Raw genomic sequence first — 21,489 nt, 5'->3', positions numbered from 1 at the left:
TGTGGGCCAGCAGAGTGATAGCTGACCACAGAGAGAAAGAGACAGAAGAAAGACAGACTGGTGGGGGCTGGATTGATTTTTTAAACCTGAAAGAGTTTGAACTAACCCTGGCCCATATAGAGAATTGACTGACTCTCACATTTGATAGTTTGCCATGTTGAGTTTTAGAGCTAATGTGTAGATCTATAAGCAGTTAGGTGCACATTAGTTCACATGGATTCTTTGAAAGGCAGTTATGAATAACATCCTCCTTTTGTCCACGGTCAGGTTACCATGCTCCACATTAGTTTAACTTTAATCATTTATCCCAGACAGTGTTCAGTTGGTATTTGGGACTCTGAGTCAGTGTTCATCAGTTCTTAATGTGCAGATGAATAAGAATAACATTAGCTGTTTTTTGACAACTTTAGATTTCTGTATAACTAATGTTATTGCGTCAGTTTGTAGCATGGTTGTGATACATATTTGTGAAATCTGAAAGAAAATACAATGTCATATAATGAGTGTTTGTATGAAAATGAGACAATTCCAGTGAGTGTATTAGATGCATTTATACTAATGCTGGGTGACCAAAGTCTAAAATTGTCAGTTTCTACATATTAGGGACTTTAAATAGTGTTTAGGCTGAATGCAAAGGCACAGTTTAGAGATGGTTTGATTTGATATAAAGTCAATACAAGACAGTTGATGCAAAGAGATGTGAATTCATCCTGGTGCAAGAATAGAGGTTACAACACAAGAATACAAATCAGAGTGATTTGCGGAAAATAAAACCGATATTCCTGGTTCTGAATTTTTTTGGCCACTTGGGGGCAGTGAAAACAATATGTAAATAGTCCAAATATACCTGTTGACAAGTGATGTCCAAATGAAGCCTCATGCCACCATTTATTTTACTTTCTGAGCCCACTAGATGGGGCTGTTCAACAAAGGACTGAAAGTACATTCACTCACATTTGCATGAGTGTTAAACCAAGAGCGCCATCTAGTGGGCTCAGACAAGAGGAACATGGTTTACAAAGCTTCATTGGCATATCACTTCTAATTACTACCACTGCAATGCAAGTGAACTAAGGTGGAACACATATTGCTACATCAAACTATACTTCAACAAATGTATCTAAAAGTATTTGACAAAGGAAATCTCACTTAAAGCTGAATTGCTTGACTCTTGGGCTATTTGGAGACAATGGATTAAGCAAACAATAAAAATGACAATAGCATCTTAATTTGTTCCTCATTTACACACAGGACAGATACAGTATGATGCAACATTTGACACCTGGTGAATACGTCCAATAAAACTGTCTCTCTACATAACTAATTTACATAGTCCTGAAAATAAATAGGTGGCTCTTTTAGCTGCTGAATGCTTCACTATGGTCACCAGAAAGTTGCTAAGTCTTGTTGTTTAGTGCCAGGCACATAGTGTACAGAAGGTTCACTTTTTTGAAACAGAAAATAGCTGCCTGCTGCTGCTTTAGCAAGAAAGACAAAGGGTGTAAAACCAAAACAACTAGGTAAAAGACACTGAAAAGCTCAGGAGAGTTGAGGGAAAGTGCAGAGAAGAGTGCTAACTGTCTTTGGGATCGACATCTGATCCATTGTTCCTATAATCCTGTAATTATTAGCAGCTTTAGTGTCTGAACTGTCACACAAATATGGAATGTATATGCACAATTGGAGGAATTTAGCAAATATTTTTTTTTTTTTTCTGATAACAAATCATGTATAGCTCAGAAATTTAGCATTGAGACTAATATCCCTTAATGTAAACATGCTTACCTATTGAAGTGTTCATTGAAACTTGAAAGTTACACTGATATGGTTTTAAACTTTCACTTCCCTAATAACTCATGTTTTGACAGGGCCGTTAAGCAAATGAATGTTTGCATGTGAGATGTTGTCAGATATTGTGTTCAGTGAGCCTCGCAGGAGTCTGTGCCGACCTGAGCTGTGTTGGTGCAACGGAGATGAGGGAGCCTCAGATCAATGGTTCAGTGTGTTGGGCATAAAAGGAGCAATGTGCCCCAGAGAGAAGGGCTGTGTGTGCCCCAGCGCCATGCAGCTGTGGGACCCGGGCACCCATCCATGCCCTCTGCTCCAAACACTGTTAGTCCTCCCTCTATGGCCAAAACACTGCAGGCTGTAAAATTATTTCCACACAGGGCTGCACTGGAAATACATCTGCTACTGCACTGTTGTAGTGAGTCTATATCATTTTAAATGTGTGTATGGTTTTTGAAAATCTAATAGAGATGATTTTTGGGAACAGTGAGCAGAGTTCAGAGAGTAAGAGAGCCAATGATGTGTCAGCTCAAAAGTCACTAACTTTCTGACCTGTGTTTGACTTGCCACTCTGTTTCTGCAAAAGCTGCTGCACGAGCCCAGTGAAGCAGCACAAGCAGTCTGGGTGATCTATATTTGTGTTTTAAGAGACTTACAGTTGTTTCTTCCGTTTATCATGTGTTTGAAAATTCAATGATCCCTGAAATCTGTTTGACTTTTTGCAGAAATGGAGGCGGAGCAGGGGCTTTCTTGTGACCACAGGGCTTCATGCTCAATAGCACACACAATCGGGCCTCTTTAGCCCCCTCTAAGACATGTATGGCTTTTGATCTTAGTTATTAGATTCTCTGCTGGACCCTACTTATCACCTATGGTAGTGCAATCAGTTGGAAACCCTTTAAAACACTGACTCAGATGTAAACAAAAGCTGTTTCTTGTTTCCTAGTTGCAGGCAATACAAACACAAACATGGGGATGGCTAGTCTGAGATCAGTCCATCTAACCCACTCTGTTTCAACCTTGTAAAATCAGGAAAAAAACATCAGTCCTTAAAGGGGGTCCAGAGATTCAGTGTTGCAGATTAGTGACAGATTAAAATAAATAATAAAAATGGTCCAATTTGTAGGTCAAGCTCCCGAAAAGCTTGATCCTCCATTTACCATAATGCAACTCAATAGCATTGCTTTTTTAGTTTTTTTTAGTGTAGTTTTTATATTGTACTGTATTTGTTGACCATTCAACATGGTATTCAAATAATAGATTACAAATTTATAATAGCCATCCAAATTATCTGTATAGATAATTTAGAAATAATTTGGTAATTATAAAATATTCTATGTAGTAGTATTATTAAAATGTAATGTTTGTTTATTTTGAAATGTCTGTTAACTAAAGTTGAATCAACTATTAATTTAATATTTATCAATGATGGTAATTACAAAGACTTACCCGCTTTGTGTATGTAGCCTACAGGCCTAAACCAAGATAACCCTGATTATGTCGAAGGGCTTCATTTGTCAGAGTAGATAATGAGCAACAGAAAACCACATACCAGTGTTGCCACGGGTTATTAATACTTTTTGTTCCCCTTTCAAAGAGTACACAGAATATGTGTGATATACAATTTACCTCCTTACAACGAACAACACAAACTCACCGAGGCAGACCTCATCATCTTTCAGTTCCCCATGTACTGGAAGGCAGCTGTTTTTTAAGCAAACAATTCTAGGTAACTTTAATAAAGTGAAAACACACTGTGAAAGGGTCAAAGTTCAAGGAGGAAAACACAGAGTGCACTGTTGTTGCAACCTGTCAAATCATACATAACTCTAAATGGGACCATGATTTAATAAGTGAGCATCATGTGGAAGACTTGAAGATACTGACTGACACCATAAACTCATTATGAGAAAAGTTTACTGAGATAATTAATTAAGTGAGAAGTAAAGTCATTTTCCTATTAACTTACATACAAATTGACTTGTTTTTGCAACTTGTGGTGTCACCCCCTTCTGGCTTTAGAAATAATGCAGGTTTAAGGCACTTCTGAATTGGCTTTAGTGTTCAGTCCTGGATGTTGCCACTTGTAAAGAGCAAGCAGAGAATTATCACCAAAATTTGCAGCTCCCCTTTGCTCTAAAAGCTTTTTAGCATCTTTAACGTCAATGTTTTTTTTTTGTTTTTTTAACACAAACTGCACTCACCTCCTCTAAACCTCATGTTCAGCTATAGAAGGTAGCGTTTTCTTCCCTACCTGCCCAAGCTGCCATGATGACCAAGCTGTGAGATGATCTGTCCAGAGAGCTGGTGAGCTGGTGAACATAAACCATTAGCAAGCTAACAAGACAGGTATGCAGAAGAGCAGAAGAGTCAATAATGGACTTTGTCAATTAGAATAAATGCTAACATTGCACCCTGTCTGCTTGATGAACAATGTGCACATGATGCTATCACTTGATTGAATAGGTGTTATGAGCTGGAAGGGGCTTGCTACACCTACTACTAGGTATAGAGGGCTGTTAGCATCTATATGAAACGGTAACAGTTTTAAACAGGTGATTAATGTTGTGAATTTAGAACTACTTGTTTGTGTTTGGGCAACATAACTGCTTATCATAGTGTGGGTTAAAATATGGTAAGTATGTTTGTTATGTAACTTAAGTTTCATGTCAAACTCCCGTCTTTGTTTAACTCATTCTTCCAACCTTAATCCTGTCATAATTAGTACTACCACTAGAGGTTGTTGCCTAATTATTTTTAACCTTCCTGCAGTGATAGCTTACTGAAAAAAGCCTATTGAACCAACTAGTAGGTTGAGTAGGGCCTTTCCAAATCAAAACAATGGTTGTGATAACAACTGATAATATTTAATGGGGTGATAACATCCAGAGTGGATGGCTTTTAGGCTACATTAGTCACTACTAGCATAACACCTGAAACTGTGACTGAATAGTTGGTGGTTGAGTTGAGATGGTATATCTGTGGAGTATCCTTGTAACTGTCAGGAAAAAAAGAACATAACACCTAAATTATTATATTGTCAGCAGAAAGTATTTGGGATGGTTAAAATATTGAATGAAGCTCACACTTGCACGATATAAATGCTACAGTGAGGACCTAATCATGAAAACACGGGGATAAAATTGGTTTTCATATAATGAAGTCCCCCACCCCCAATTCAGATATATTAGTCAGTCTATGCCTGAATAAGATTCAGATGAGAAAGCTACAAATATATAAAATCGCAGGATAATTGGGACATTTATTACATACAACATTACCACTGAGTTCTCGATATGAGTCAGTCTCTGTGGGAGCAAACACAGAGAGCAGAAGCACTTAAAAGGACATGCAGTTCATTTTGCTTTTGTGCTGCAGAACTTCAATCATAATTCTTTCTTGTGTGTGTGTGTGTGTGTGTGTGTGTGTGTGTGTGTGTGTGTGCACTTATATGTGAGCTATATATGTATGTATATATATATATATATATATATATATATATATATATATATATATATATATATATATATACGCCATACAGAGTACCCTACATTTAATTGTTAATCACATTATGCAGTGTCTTTGCTCTTGTACGATGCCATATCAAAAATGTATATTGAAAATATACAATAACCAACATTGTAAATTGATAGGTAAGAAAACTTTAGTTGATCATAATTTTACTGTTAACAAATAATTCAATTATATGATGTTTTAATAATATTTTCCATGTATTAGTAATGCTATGATTTTTTTTTCACACATTATCACATTTTATATGAGGTATCTGTTAATGATTATCAAATGATTTGTTAACCTTTGAGAAACTGTTCGTAAAACTCTTGGTTTCACATGGGACACAAACACTGACCTCTTGGGTCAAAGTCCTTCTCAAACGCAGGAAGGCTACAACAGCTGTACTTCAGAGGCTATTGCCCCAGTAATGAGCTGTTGGCTCCCATTTCAAATGTTATCAGATGATTTAATGTGTGTTATCATTGGTAATCAGGAAGTTAAGGTGTTAGAAAGGACGACATGAGCACGGGAAGGCGATTTATCGGCTTTTGTTTTGACATGGAACTTAAAATGAACCCCAGCCTCCTGGGAAAAGACAACTTTTTATGCTTCATACTTGTTCATAAGGACTACGGCCACTAGAGGGAAATGCTACAAAACTATAGACTGTATATAAATAATGGACGTAGTCACTGCGAAGATTGTGGACTGCCCATTGGAAGCATCGAGTTCAGCGTTACACTCGCCGCCATCTTGTGTCGCTATCTTATTTCTGATACGGGGAGCAGGCCATATCTGGACTGTGGAGGAACGAGAGAGATCTGATCACTGACTACAGCCTCTCTACACCTCAACCTGACTGAGAGAAGCCGCTGCTAATTCATGTTAGCATTAACTGGGATGGTCATTTTGGCTAGCAAAAAACAAAAACAAAAGGTACGTTACTAACCTAAGAAAACTGAACAGCGACTCCTTGGGGTGTCTGTTAGTCCAACCAAACACTGAACAAGACATTTTTACTGAACAAAACGTTCAAATAAACAAAGGTATGAGACCAAACCGCTAAACGTCCTTTTTTATATCTATATAACGTTATATATAACTTTATTGACACGTTGCTGTGGATACGCATTGCTCTGCTTCTCTCCTTGTTAGTGACCTGTCCATCAAAGGTAGTCTCGCCTCAAATCATACGATTCTTTATCTTCTATTTTCTTCTAAATAGGGCCATTATTTTAACTATTAACATCAAATTGTCTTGAAGAAGATTTTTTTTTACTAGCGATTGAGACTATAGCGTTGTCCTAAAAAAAAATTCAGAGGTAATAAATCAAGTGAGAAGTTTTCTCATTTTGCACTGAAATGAATGGACAGATTTTTTTCTGCAGCCAAACTTAGCGCCCCCTGCTGGAATTTTCGGTAAAATGCAGCTTAAGGCACTTCCTGGTTTGCCTCCCTGGTCAGACCCGAAGATTGCCCCCAGTTCAAAACACATGTCAAAATATTAGCACATTCTGTGGGATGTTAAAAATCTACTGGCTGATGGAGCAGATGGAGAAGATTTCTACTCACCCATTCATGGCCTGATAACCATTGATAACACCCATTCAATCGTCTGATTACATTCAAATCTGGTACCAATTGTACCCCTTAAGGTACAAATTCAGCACATTATTTCTGAGAGTGTACAGTAAATCATTACACTTTTCAAGCTCAGGTTTTGTTTTACTTTCTAACCCTCCTTTACCTCTAAATCTGATATGTTGTGAAGATTCTTTTTGGTGCCTTATAATATCCCTGCAGAGTGAAGATGTTGCTGTTGTCAGTGTGTTGTTATTATTGTTCTGATGACCGCATGTGGGCAGGGGTTGCAGGGTGTCACGGCTGGTTTCCTGTGCAGCTGCAAGGGAGCTGTGCTGCTGTCTGCAATCATCAGACCTGTCCAGGCACACATACATGGCGGAGCGTGACAGGCGGGTTCCCCTCTGACCTCGATGCTGCACAGATAAGAGTAGGGAGAGGCTACAGAGGGCAGAGGAATAAAACCACAGCAGGTTTAGCCCAGAAAATAAATTGAAGGTCATGTTTTATAATTTATAAGACACAAAGGTTCCTATGTGAAGTGTTATCATTCTTATCAGTCAAGGGCTTCCTATGAAGGGCTTAAAAACTAATTTGTTTCAATGGAATACCATCAATCATTTTGTCATAGTATGGGTGTCCAATTATTTTGTCGGGTATGAAAAACCCTTCAAACTCGCGCATATGAAGCACATTCAAATAATATAAAAATAAATATTTTTTTTTACACTTTTGAACCCATTAATGGCTTGCTTTTTTATTTCATGTTTATCCGTCACACTGAACTTGAAATGCAACCTTTTAAGCCACAGAACCTTCCATGGCTACAGAAAAGGTCATGTGGTTCTGGAACAAATGAAAAGAAGGGAAGGAAATATCCGTGTCCTGGCCAACAGATAGCTTCAGACAGGGCAGCGACAGGATGCTCCGGCTCTCCTCTGAGTCTTTTCAAAAACACTGTAAATCACTTGGACGGGCCCACTTTATCATTTCACGCCAGACTTTGTCACATAGGGAGGACAATTTGTATGGAATGTGACTGTTTTACCTAAACAGGTGGACTAAGTGCTAACTGGTAGCAGCGAGAATAATAATAATAAAAAAAGGGATATTTTCTCATGTGCTGTGCAAAGCTCGGCTCTTTCATGGGTACTCTGCATAACCATTAAGCGTTCAAGTGGAGTTAATATGCTCTAGAGATGATGCTATTATAGGCAGGCATGGTGGCTCAGTAGGTAGGTGCACAGCAGGAAGGACCCAGATTTGATTCCAGGCCTGTGTGGACACCTGATAAAAAGCAAATAAAATTGCCTTTGGGGAGAAAAGTGGTCAGTTCATGAGACAGCAAAATTTGAAAGCTTATCCATTTTTATTTAATCTTATTTCATTTTGCTTCATCAAAAAGCTTCATAAACAGACAGGAAAGACTGATGAGGGGGTAATACATTTAACACAGATCCCGGGCTGGCTTCACTAGGCCCCAAAGGTATATGGAGCCCAAATGTGCTCAATACAAGTTTGATTTCATAATATCACGCATATGTTGACGCCATCCTCTTACCTTTCAGCCAATCACAGCCCCCTGCACCTCCTGCTTGCAAGCACAACAAATGCTGTTAAATTTAGTCAGTTAGCATCTATTCGCATATGAAAAACAAAATCATTATTATTATTACTAGTTCAGTGCACGTAGGAAGTATGCATTTGCACATTACATGCAGACCACTACAACGTCTGCAACTCCATAATATACTTACTTTTCATAAGGTACGCACACCATCCAGCACATACACATTGAACATTGATATTCACTGGAAACTATTTGAATATTATTGGAAAATCGAACCTTGTAGCTCACTTTAAAACTCTGAAAGCTAGTTAGGCTAAATAGACTTACAGATGAGATGAGTCAGGTGTGTAAATCCAGAGTGAATTGTGTTACTGACCAGGTGTAGGCCTATCACACAATGGGGTGGAACTCCCCTAAAAGGCGTCCGATGGGAAACAATGCAATGCGTGAAATTTTAAAATGAATTAAAAATCTTCAAAATCGAGGATGCACACCATCGTGCCATGCACAAGCCACATACAAAATCTGAGGTCAGTCTGACTAACGGTCAGCAAGAGATGCCCTAGACACACACACACACACACACACACACACACACACACACACACACACACACTATAAATATACTTATAATTTGTTATAAAGCAGAATTTTTTCAGGTATCATCTGTATGATTACAGTAAATGTAGTGTTTAGTGTGAGTATATTGGTGTAAACATTAGTGAAATTTAAAAGTAATGTAATTCAGTTGTGTTAGAGTACATTGCCAGTTTATTGTCTGTTATGATCTGTTATACACAACAACGCAAAAATTGTTTCAGGTATTATCTATAATTTGAGTCAGTTTAGTGTTTAAATTTAGTTTCTTTGGGGAACATTACATTAGTGAAATGACAAGTCCACAATCCAGTTGTTCATCATAAAAAATATATCAAATTGGAGTGCAAATTGAATAGATTTAAAGATCTTACTCATGTTACTTAAACCACTTATAATCACATTACAATGAATAAGGTATTGCTTTACCTTATGAGTCACTATAAAATGATTTACAATGTTTTGTGATTATTGTTATGAAGCATTATTAACATTTATGTAACACGTACGCCTTGGTATGTTGTTAGTTTGTATTTCTCATTCTCCATGTCACAGCTAACCAAGCCATAAATGTAGACTTCTCTACAATGTTTGCTGAAAGGTTAATTTTCCTCAAATTTAAATAGACGCTGGCTGGAGGATGTATTGACACACCTCACACTTGAACAGCTATAGCATACAACTAAGGTTTATAAGATCCTACCACAGCACCTTATTATGCATATAAAAATTGAGTAAAATGTAAGTTTTTAATGAAAATGATCCACCTGGTCAGCTACCTCTCCTGTATACTATTTTATACTCTGGCCCTTTAACATTAGTTTCAACTTCAGACGGTTTATTTTTAACACTCCTTTAGGTCAGACTGAAGACTGCAGTGCCCATCAGTATGAATGTGAGCATCTGTCTCTCTGTGGCAGACTACCTACTTGTGTTTCCACTCAATGCATGCTGGGATGTAAAACTGTTCAGGTGAGAAGGGAGAAGAAGTGAATGAAATAATCATGATGTTCTGTCATATTTAAACACATCACTGCTAGCAGCATGTCCGAGAAAACATGCAGCATCAGCTTCACTTAGAGTATTTTTATCTTGTTTTTGATTAGCCACCTGCAGCTGATAGCAGGGATTTTAAAAGCCTGTCTGTCGGATCTCCCATAGATTATCTATGACTATCTATCAGCTCTAATTCTGGGAAGTACTGGCCCATGCTGCCCTGGAGCTGTGCTGAGGGAGATGGATTAAAGGTAGATGATGTGTAACCAGGATTTTTGTGGTTTCAGCTGTTTTTGTTGTCCGCAGTGCTTCCTCTCTCCTGCCAAGTGGATGTTTGCCTGGAGCCAAAAAAAAGTACTGCCATCTCTGATTTCAACCCTGTTTCCCCCAACATCGCAAGTTGTTGGGTGTGGTTAGAAGTGTGCCGTGTGCACCTGTGAACACACCCAGCACCTAGAACTTGAACTTAAAATGTTAAAACCAATAAGAAAAGTATTTGAAATTTTCCGACTTAGACCATCAACCATTGGTAGTAAAGGGCAAAGATGTGACAGGCAATGACTTCTGGCATAGACGGATTATGAGACAGTTGATCCCTGGGGCCCCATCATATTACAAGAAAGACACACAATGTATGCTGTTTGGCCTCTTTTTGTTGTTGTTTGTTGTTTAGCATCTTTTTTGTCGGATTGTGGTTGTTTTGTGTCTGTTTGTTGTTGTTTTGTGAACGCTGCCGCCCTTCTGCTAACTGGAGTACGTAAGAGGGAGCACATTACACCGATTCTGGCCTCCCTCCACTGGCTGCCGGTGCACTTTAGGGTTCATTTTAAGATTCTTTTATTTGTTTTTAAGTCTTTAAATGGCCTCGCCCCGCCCTACCTCTCTGAGCTCCTCCACCCCTACGCCCCTGCATGTTGCCTCCGGTCGGCCGATCAGCTGCTCCTTAGGGAACCGAGGTCCAGGCGTAAGCTTAGAGGGGACCAGGTTTTCTCTGTCACTGCTCCCAGCCTTTGGAACATTTTACCTTTGCACATCAGGCAGGCCTCCTCACTGTCCACTTTTAAAAGTAATCTTAAAACCCATTTTTATTCACTGGCTTTTAACTCAACATGAGCCTTTGCTCTGTTTTATTTGTTTTTACCTGTTCTTTGTGGTTTTTCAAATTAAAATTCATTTTAAAAAACACTTATTTTTTTTTACTGGTTTTTACTCAGCATGAGACTCGTTCTGTTTTAGTTGTTTTTACTTGTTCTATGTTTTTATTGTTGGTCTGTCCTGCCATGTACAGCACTTTTTATCAGCTGTGGCTGTTTTAAAGGGCTCTATAAATAAAGTTGATTTGATTTGATTTGTGCCTTCGTGGTTGTTTTGTTTCTTTTTGTGGTTGTTTTGTGTCTCTATGTAATCAATTTGAGTCTCTTTGTAGTTGTTTGTTTCTCTTTGTCATCATTTTGGGTCTCCTTTTAGTCATTTTGCATCTCTTTGTAGTCATATTGTGTCTCTTTTGACTCATTATGTCGCCTCATTTGTGTCCACTTTGTATCTCTTCATAGTCGTTTTGAGTCTCTTTGTAGTCTTTCAGTGCCTCTTTGAGGTCATATGAATATTTTTCTAGTTTATTCTCTGTATGTCTCTTTTCAGTACCATTTTAAATGTGAAGGACACCCTGGACACTTGGGCCCCTGGTCCTGTGCCTGGTAGGCCCATCCAGTAATCCTTCCATTCCTTCTGGACAATGATTTATTTTGAGTTGTTTAATATAAAAGACATATTTATGGGAAATGGGCTGCACTTATATAGCACTTTTCTAGTTTGTGTGACCACTCAAAGTGCTTTACACTACAGACTGCACTCATTCTCATCCAGTAGCTTGGCCAAGGATACTTTGACATGTATGCTGGCATGGTCAGGAATCGATACATCAACCTTCCGGTCAGTGGGCAGTTTTATTACAGTAACAGCTTAAACACTTGCAACTATAAAGTCGGATAATGCAATTTATAATTTATTTCTATGTATAGGCTATATTGTACATTGAAAGCAGTGCAGGTTGTGGATTATATAAAAGTATACTATTTCAAACACTACTGTACAAAGTTTGAGTAGCTGGCTGAAGCCAAACCAGCAGCACTGCGTCATGTCTTTGTGCTTACTCAGCCATTTTACATAATTAAATTGTGACCAGAGGACTGGCAACCAGCATCAATTTATTTACATTTGATGTCTGCTTGTCCATGAATATGCATTATTAGCCTACATTTCTCTGAGTGTTTAGTGAATGTCCTTGTCTCACATCTTCTCTTTACAGAAGATGTATAAAGAAGAGCTTCTGATCAATGGGTAAGTACTTTAAGTATTTTCCTTTTTTGTTGGCTTTTATAGCATGCTGCATTGTGCATACAACATAGCCGCAGCAAAACAGGAACATGGCCACTTAAACACACACACACACACACACACACACTTCACACTTCACACAACACAATTCATGTCTTTTGAATTGTTGCTTGTATGTCCTTGAGGCAGAAATGCTATTATTATGACAGGTGTAAAAGACCAAGGAAACCACATAATGCACAAACCTGATACAGTATGTTTTCATGTTGAGATTTTAAATCTGGATTTCTCATTTTTATATGGCAATAATACTTTTATGTCTTGTAAACACCATTTAGTCTATGCAACTCCGTCAGTGAAAAAGTTTTGATGAGCCAACATTGGGAAGAAAATATGAATACCCAGACAAGTTACAAATAAAAAAGAAAAACCAGAATAAATACGTGGAGAAACATAAGGATGCAGATGCTTCCATACAAAGCAAGAGAGCTCACTGAAGAGTATGATGGGTCTGAAGATGATGCGAATCATATGGCTTTCACAGTCAAGAGATCTCAACCCAGCTGAACACAAATGGGAATACAGCTGTAATTGGGAGGACCTTGCAATATGTAATTTTCCACCACTGAAAGATGCTAACTGAGACACTGTACGTTGTTTTTTCTTTCATTTATCACACATGTAGATCAGAGGCAGATTAACCTGTTTGGAGGCCTCAGGGTAAAAATAAGCTACTCAGCCCTGAATATCATCTGGCTTTTTCCCAACTAAATGTGCTTACTTTGTCTTTCTTCTTTTTGTTGCTGAGTAGATAGCATACATATGGGTTTCTAATATATTTTTTTCAATAAAACAAATGCCTGGAAACAATGCCAAATGTGAATATGAGGTCCAGAAGCGTTTTCTAAATTTCATAGTTTTTAAACATGTGGTTTATATTGTTAAACAGTTGCAATTTGGTTAGGTTAATGCCACAAAACTACTTGGTTAGGCTTATAAAAATCACTTTGGCATTAAATGTATGGACATAACTACCTGAAGTGAGGTAGTTACATTGTGACAAAAACATGAAGTAGAAGGTGCAGAATGGGGAACACATGGAAGTAAAGTTGCATATAAAACATTGGCTTTTGGTTCTGGCCGGTTTGTTTGACCCATCCAGCAGCACTCCCACTCTCCCTAAGTGGACTTGTTGTTCTTTATACCCTGTATCCTCACTTCAGCCTTGGCTTTTACATTCCATAATGTCACTTCGGCCTTGGTGTCCTTCATGGGCACTAGTAGGTGCCAGCTAACAACACCAACATGGGTCTTTTAAACCTGCAGCAAATAAACAGTGTTTACCATTCTACTTAACTGTAAAATGGTCGGACAGTCACAGTTTCAAACATGTGGCCGTCATTGTTAATGTTCTGAAATGGAAGTGCTTGGTTATGTTTAAGCAACAAAGCAACTCTGTTAAGTTTAGGCAACACAGCCACTTGGTTATCTTTAGGTTAAGACATGAAGGTTGTTAGGTAACGTGACATAACGAAATGTAACAAATTACTGAATGTCGAACTTTTGTTTGCACCCTAACACCCGTCTCATGGATCACTAGAGGTTGCCATCTTAAAATAAACGTAAAAATGGGTTGTAGTAGCTGATTGCACAGAAAGATAAGGGTGTTTTTTCAAGTAACTAGTGCAGTGCCCGTAGGAAGTATGTATTCGTACATTACACGCCATACTACAACGTCTGCAACTCCATAATATACTGACTTTTCATAAGGTACGCACACCATCCAGCACATCCACATTGAACATTGATAATCGCTGGAAACTATTCGAATATTATTAGAAAATCGAACCTTGTAGCGCACTTTAAAACTCCGAAAGATAGGTAGGCTAAATAGACTTACAGATGAGTTGAGTCAGGCGTGAAAATCCAGAGCGAATTGTGTTACTGACCAGTTGTAGGCCTATCACACAATGGGGCGGAGCTCCCCTAAAAGGCATCTGATCAGAAACAGTGCAATGCCGCAACACGTCCTACGTGAATAATGATATTTTGAAAAATGAATTCAAATATCTTCAAAATCAAGGATGCACACCTTCAGGCCATGCACAAGCCACATACGAAATCTAAGGTCAGTCTGACTAACGGCCAGCGAGATATGCCCTAGACACACACACACACACACACACACACACTTATTGCTTTTATAGATAGATGACTGACACTAGCAATACACAGCTGTGTTCTAATGCATCAATTTTTAATCTTTTGTGTTCTTAAATTGCCCACTGTATGTCTGACTGTTACATTACTTGATTATGTACTTTATTTTTCCCAAAATGTATTTTCAATCAGATAAGCACAAACCACACACATTGAGCCTGGAGCTTTTAGGAGCCCTGGGCTTCTGGAGCCCTGGAACAGTTGCCCTTTGCCTGCTTGTTAGTCCAGCCTTGTCCAGCCACAAGAGATATACTGTATATAATCTAATTATATTGTCTTACAGTAGAGTGCTTACGGTGTCAGGTTAGTGAGCTTAGTGACCTTGCATGTTTTATGTGAGCTTATACTAGGCTACGGGCCTGCTTTTGTAAGTAGCTGACAGTGATTAATCAATTTAGCAACAGTAACCCCTCATCAGCGCTTAATCATATCAAACTCAGCTTGCCTTTCAAAATAAAACCCTGTTAATTTACCACACACAAAGGGGAACTGATACCTCCGTATTATTGCTTTTTCACGGACGAGTTCCCATTACTTTTGTTTACAGCAGTGGTTTACTCAGGGAGCTGCCCTGTGTGCTAATAAATTCCATCTTCTCTGTATGCAAGGTGAGGGAGGGTTAGGCTGTGTTGTTAGCAGTGGACTCAGTGATGAAATCAAAGGGATTGTGCCACCCTGACGACACTGCGAGAAATAACAGCAACTCCTCTGATGTACTACCGGGGCTTTAAATATTTAATTAAAAGCAAATCTGCCTCAAAATGAAACATCTCGTCTCGCTCAATTACAATCCAAATATATTTTAGTGCTGTGTATTTTTTATATTGTTGCCTCATTCATCACTTTCACGTACGTGAATGCAGCAGCTGTAGAAACAGCTTATGTCACCTTGTTGGCATTTCCCCGCATGTTTATTGAGATTTCAGGACTTGTTGATAGATTTTTTTTTTTGCAGGAATGACACAAGCGTTGTTTGGTTTGAACACCCGGACTGTACGCCTGTGTCTTCCTCCCTCCTGCCTCCCTCACTGCATCTGACAGTGTCCCTCCCTCTTTCTCTCTCCTCCTCCTCCTTCTCTCATTAGGCTTTTCACCGGCAAAACACCGACACACTCCCTTTCCCTGTAACCGGGGAATAAACACAGAGCGGCGGCAGGAGCAGGATTGACCTCCCCCGGTGCGCACCATCCATGGTCCTCCCCTGGATGTCTGTCTGACAGGAGGGTACGTTGAAATATTCATATTTTCCTCCTGCTGGTTTTGCTCGTGTCGTTATAAGCCCATACAGGTTTGGCTGTTTTAAACGATTTGTTGAATGTCGGGGCTTTCTTTTTTTGTGCGTAATTCGTCCGTAATTACGGTGCTTTGCGGTATGCCATTTGTGCTTTTAGCTGCTGCAGTGGAAAATGCATTTATTTCAGCTGCTCAATAGCAGCATAATTTCATAACGCGCATGGACTTTGCCCGCCTGCTTGCCGTCCTCCACCGACAGGGTGAATAATATTGTGGGAATGGAGCAGAAGCAAGTTGTTGCGTCGTTTTGTGCCTACTAGCCCGGTCACTGTTGACAGCAAACCTGCAACCAGGCAGTTAGACCCTCCAGTGCCCCCCCTTACCCCCCCCGCTGCTTGGACACCCACTTTATAGCCTACATGATGCTCATGCCTTCATTTTTTTCTATTTTGGATTGTTCACATTTTTGAAAGTTTATCTTCAGAGATCAGCTGTTGTCTTCTTGTTGTGTCTCAGCCTGTCAGGGCAAACTGGATCTGCACACCCATCACTAATTATGCAACAGCCACATTGACACACACACACACACACACACACACCCACACACCACACACACACACACACACACACACACACACACACACACACACACAGTGTTGCCATTGTCACACCCTCCCATCAACACCTCTGGTTTGCCCACACAAAGTGCTTTTAAAACAAGCTTGTATGAATTTGTATTTCAGAGTTTTTGGGCCATAATGTACTTTGTCAGTGATGTGTAAATGGTGAAAGCTGTGGATACATTTAACAGCAGAGGTGAGCAGTGCTGTGCTGTGCCTGTGCTGCTCTTGCATGCTCGGGCAGGTCCATGTATGAAAATGGTCTCACCTTTGGCCCCCTGGCTTTCGCGCTTTTGTGGAACTACATACAGTATTGAAGAGGAATGTTTCAGCAGTGCACACGTTGGCTTCACCTTCAGGATGCTTTACGTGGATGTGCATTTACACCTAGCGTCCCCAGCTATATTATTACCTTCTTGTAAATTGAGTATTTGACAGCCAGAACTGCAGTATTTGAGTCCTGTCTTGTTCTTGAGTCTGGTCTTGAGACCACTTTTTTGAAGTCTTTGGTCTTGGATCTTGTTGGACTTGGAATTGTTTGTCTCAGGTCATTGGTCAAGTTAATTGCTGTTTATCGGGGATCAGTTGTACAGGACGTTCACTGATGGTGCGTTAGATTGGTTTGATTTTAGAAAGTGGATCCACATATTCTCATGAAGGGGTTAGTATGATTGAAAACTTTGCTGCCCGAGTTGTTTCATATCTTATGAAATTTGACATGTGACAAGCGCTGTTTTCAACACATTGCTGACACATGACCATAACACACTGTTGACATGTGACGACCGCTGTAACCTATGTCACGATCGCTCTTCTGTGTTATGTTATTAATGCTGTAAAATATTTAGGTTAAGGCACCAAAACCACCTCCTTTAGGTTTGGAACCAAACAAAGAACATGGTTAGGCCTGAAAAATACTACTTTCAAACAGTCGGTAACTTACAACAATGGGGCACGAACACCGGTCTCCAGGTTCAAAGACTGAGGGTTCGACCCATTCATCAGCATGTTGCTTTATGGGATACCTACAAATTCCACGACATTTCTTTTTGTAGGAAAGTATATGAACTATTCTTGAGGACAGCCTGAACTCCTTCATCACTATGTTGGCATTGGAAGGACACTAATGCCTGTTATGGTCTTGAACGGGACACGATTGACTTGCTCTCATCTGCTTTTAGACTTGGTTTTGTCTCAGTCAAGTCCAAGTAAAGTCTAAGTTGGTCCTAACTTCAGCCCTGTTGACAGTTTAATGATCTCTAAGTTTTTTTTTATAATCAACTAACATTGCACAATTTCTAGGAAAGTTCTGTGAAATGTTGTCCTTAAAAGCTCTATTGTTCTGTTGTCATGACCTTGCAATTATGCAAGTCAGACCAGGTGTGGCTGAGTTGCTCTGCAGCGTTGCGGCCTGCTCCCAGTTGCCGTATACATGGGCTTATGATACTCTGTCACGCTCTTCCTCCAGGCTGCATACACTGTCAGACTCAGCTGGCAGGCCTACTGTCACACAGCATCCGTGTCGTTAACATCGGACACACTCCTGTGCCTGCTGTGTCAGCCTTGCCCAGTCACCCTGCTAGCCCACCTCCCTCTGAAAATCACCTGATGCTTCTTCTTCCCCCTCTAACTACCAGGGAGCCATTACCTCATCTCAGCACTGTTTGCTCATCAGTACTGTGACATGCATTTGTGGTTATACCGAGTTCAGACACATCTAAGTGAATCTAACTCAAAGATTTAGCATGCCTTTTTATTTTAACCATATGTTCACAAAGTCTCTGTGCACAAGTCTTGCTACTAGTGTGCACATGTCAGTGTTGTTGCGTGAGTTCAGATGCCCCAGGGTGCCGCTGGGATTTCACAGCCCAGCATGCTGCCTACCACCATTTGCAATTCAAATGAGCATATATGAGGCATCCAGTGAGGCTGAAGCAGCCCTCCTCTCCTCTGGGTCTCATTGGAGGCAGTCATTCCTCGCTCTTGCAAGTTAACTCAAGCATTTCTTATTGACATCTCCATTGGAAAAAGAGAGCAATTAGTTGCTTATCTGTACGAAACAAAATCGCATAGGAAGAATATTTTTTTTACCTGAGTCATATACTGTACTGTAGCTCCTGGCACATGCATGGAAAGCTGTATATTTGTGAAGGGTCACCCTGATGTTACCAGTGCTGATGCCAAGGCATGCAGCAGCTGTCAGTGTGTGTCCTGTGCTTGTCATTGCTTTTGGCCCAGCTGGACGTTCTTTGACTCGCCATGTTTTTGTAGCCTGGTGACTGTGGTCACGTCTCTTCCTGCCTGCTGAACACCAGCGACCAATCACACACGCATACACAGAGACACACACATGCGTTTGTACTGCTATACTTGTGAGGTACTTGCTTCTTGACATAATGCATTATCTAGTTCCAAACCCAAACCATATCATCACCTTACTCTAACTTCAGTGTTGGGGTGGTTTCTTGTAATAGGGATGTAATGTATGTATAGGTATGTAATGAGTTACAGATGATTTATACTATAACTATTTTAATTACCACATCAAAGTAATTTAACTTCTTACATTTGGTTACTTTTTTTTTTTTTTTACATTAATGAAACATCTTAAAACATGGTGGTGGGATGCACCTTATTTTCTGTGACTGCTTACATTAACTTACCTGGAGATGCTTGTTCAAGTTTGACATTGAGCATTTCAAAGTTGACAGCATTTTCGACATATTCATTCAAGCACCTTGGTATGGTCAAATAGTCGCAGGAATGACAGGCTCAGGGGAGAACCATGCATGGAATTGATTGGCAGACAAGAGGCAGTATGATATAATTTTATCGGTGTACAACTCTGATCCCAAAAATGTGGGATGCTGCGTTAAATGTAATTAAAAACACAATGCATCTAATTCAAAATGAGTGTATATATTTACAAAAAGCATTTTGTGCATTATATATCTCTACTTTTTTGGAATCAGGGTAGTATAGGTAGCATGCGATAAGCGCTTTGAAACATTTGCGATTTTATGCTTCAAAATGCAAATGTTACATTTCTTGACACCTGCTGTTTTTTACTGCTGGGACTAGAAGCTATCTAGCCTGGGTATACCCCTGCTGCCTTGCGCGCTCGATTTCGTTTCAAACTGCAAGGCGGCAGGGTGACCATGACCGATTCTTAGCCCTGTTTTGGGGATCCAATCACAGAACGGGGAGGGACGGCAAGACGATGACGCGTACTATTGGACAAAGGGAAGCTTGTAGTTTTCTTACGGATCCAACATGGCTGCAGCAGACGCGAAGCTCTCTTTTGATCTATCTGTAGACAGTGTTCTAGATAATTTAGAGCGAAAGTTTATTTTAAAAGAAGAACAACGTTTGGCCTTACACTCCTTTATCACCACCAAAAAGGATGTTTTAGCCTTGCTTCCGACAGGATTTGGCAAAAGCCTAATCTACCAACTAGCCCCGCTAGTGGCTAAGCTAATGGGGTTTAGCGAGACCCCGTTGGTTGTGGTTGTGGACTCTTGGGCGACTATCGCTCCTAATAATGCAAACCTCTCTGATATGCTCGTTGTTTTTTTGGAAAAATATATGTCTGAAGAGTGCTCATATGTGGAGTGTCCTTTTTTTTTCACATATATCTTGCACAAATGGCAATAATCGTTTGGCGCCATTGTGTAAACATCAGTTGTCTTCTTCCTCGTCGAATTTCTGTCGCTCTACATACGTCATCTGGTATAATTGATACGATTGGCTAAGAGCTACATACAGACGATTATGATAGATATTCGTAGCCAATTAACGGCTCTGGACGGTCGTAAACCACACCTCCTCTACGGAAAAATGAATAGGTGGTCTCCAGACTATATCTCATTTGTGATATAGTCTGCCGTTAGTCAGGCTAGAAGTGCTCAGCCCCTGTGCTGAATGACATTATAGAGTTGACGTTGCAGAGAGCAGCTTTATGTCTTTCATTCTGTGCTGCATGACTACAGATTGTAAATCAGAGCACACTGTGCTGGATGTGATGGCACCATTTATAAATTATCCAAGCATCTTTTTCTGCATTTTATGCTGTTATAATAATAAAAAAAAATTTATACCAGTTGGCCAATATTGCCCATTGAAATCGGCAGACCGTATCGGTCAGACTCTTTTCATTTTGACACAAACTGTATCATTCTCGGATTATCAGTATATCGGCCTGCATTTCCATCCTATCTATATTATATATATATATATTTATTGGTTTGCTTTCTGTCATTGCCTCCATATAGGTTAGTTTTCCCTGATAATTGTGTCTCAAAGAAGCAAATTGCATACCCAAAGTTTATAACACAGATTTAATAATGATTTACTTTCTATATGCAAGTAAACATTATTAACACATCATGTAACTAATACCTGATACAGCTGTAGTACTACAGCGGTACAGTGCACTGCAGCTTTGTGTTTACCCATAAAGCCTCATCTTGGAACAAAATCTCTGTTTTACATGCTTTTTTATCAGCTTTGTTTGGAATAATCAAAAGAGGATAACACAACATTACTGCAGCTGAATCCAACAAGACTAATCACAGTGGCTGCGTGCTTTTGTTTTAAGGGAATTGAATTAAGTCTCATCCGGATGCTGCATCCGCTGCAGTCCTGTCACAATCTTGTTACGGTGCAGACTTGAACATCTTATTGTTTCACTGCGCTGTTTTTAATAGTGTGTATGGGGATTCCAGCAACAATATCCACAGTTAGTTGCAGTGGTCGAATCCCCTCTTCCTCCTCATATCTGAGGCAGTTGCTGTCCTGTTGCTGTCTGTCTGATCAGGGCTTTATTTTTAGCTTTGGTTTTTACTCACACAGCTTTGGGCGATCTGTTGCCTTCTTCAGATTGCATCATTCTGTCTGCAGTCAGATGTAAGATGAGAGAAAGAAGCTATTTCACGCCATGAGGCGGTTTTATTTCACCATGCTATTTCCCACCTTCAGTCATATAGCTCTTCACAGTTGATGGGAAGCATCACTTTGTCCTTCTGAAGGGGA

The 21,489-nt window shown here is 39.7% G+C and overlaps 1 protein-coding gene across 7 annotated transcripts in view; it reads left to right on the top strand.

Annotated features, from left to right (window-relative positions):
• Nucleotides 1–15,686: 15,686 nt before the first annotated feature.
• Nucleotides 15,687–21,489, top strand: part of LOC131962703 (protein 4.1-like) — a 107,695-nt gene continuing 101,892 nt past the window's right edge. For 4 of the 7 annotated variants that reach the window (XM_059327772.1, XM_059327763.1, XM_059327753.1 and 1 more), the window contains exon 1: nucleotides 15,687–15,829. The gene's annotated coding sequence lies outside the window, so the exon portion shown is untranslated. The remainder of the gene's footprint in view (nucleotides 15,830–21,489) is intronic. The other 3 variants (XM_059327729.1, XM_059327744.1, XM_059327736.1) reach the window with 1 other exon arrangement.

This window comes from Centropristis striata, chromosome 3, assembly GCF_030273125.1.
Source record: "Centropristis striata isolate RG_2023a ecotype Rhode Island chromosome 3, C.striata_1.0, whole genome shotgun sequence".
NCBI classification, from domain to species: Eukaryota; Metazoa; Chordata; class Actinopteri; order Perciformes; family Serranidae; genus Centropristis; species Centropristis striata.
This window is presented reverse-complemented; position numbering and strand designations above follow the sequence as displayed.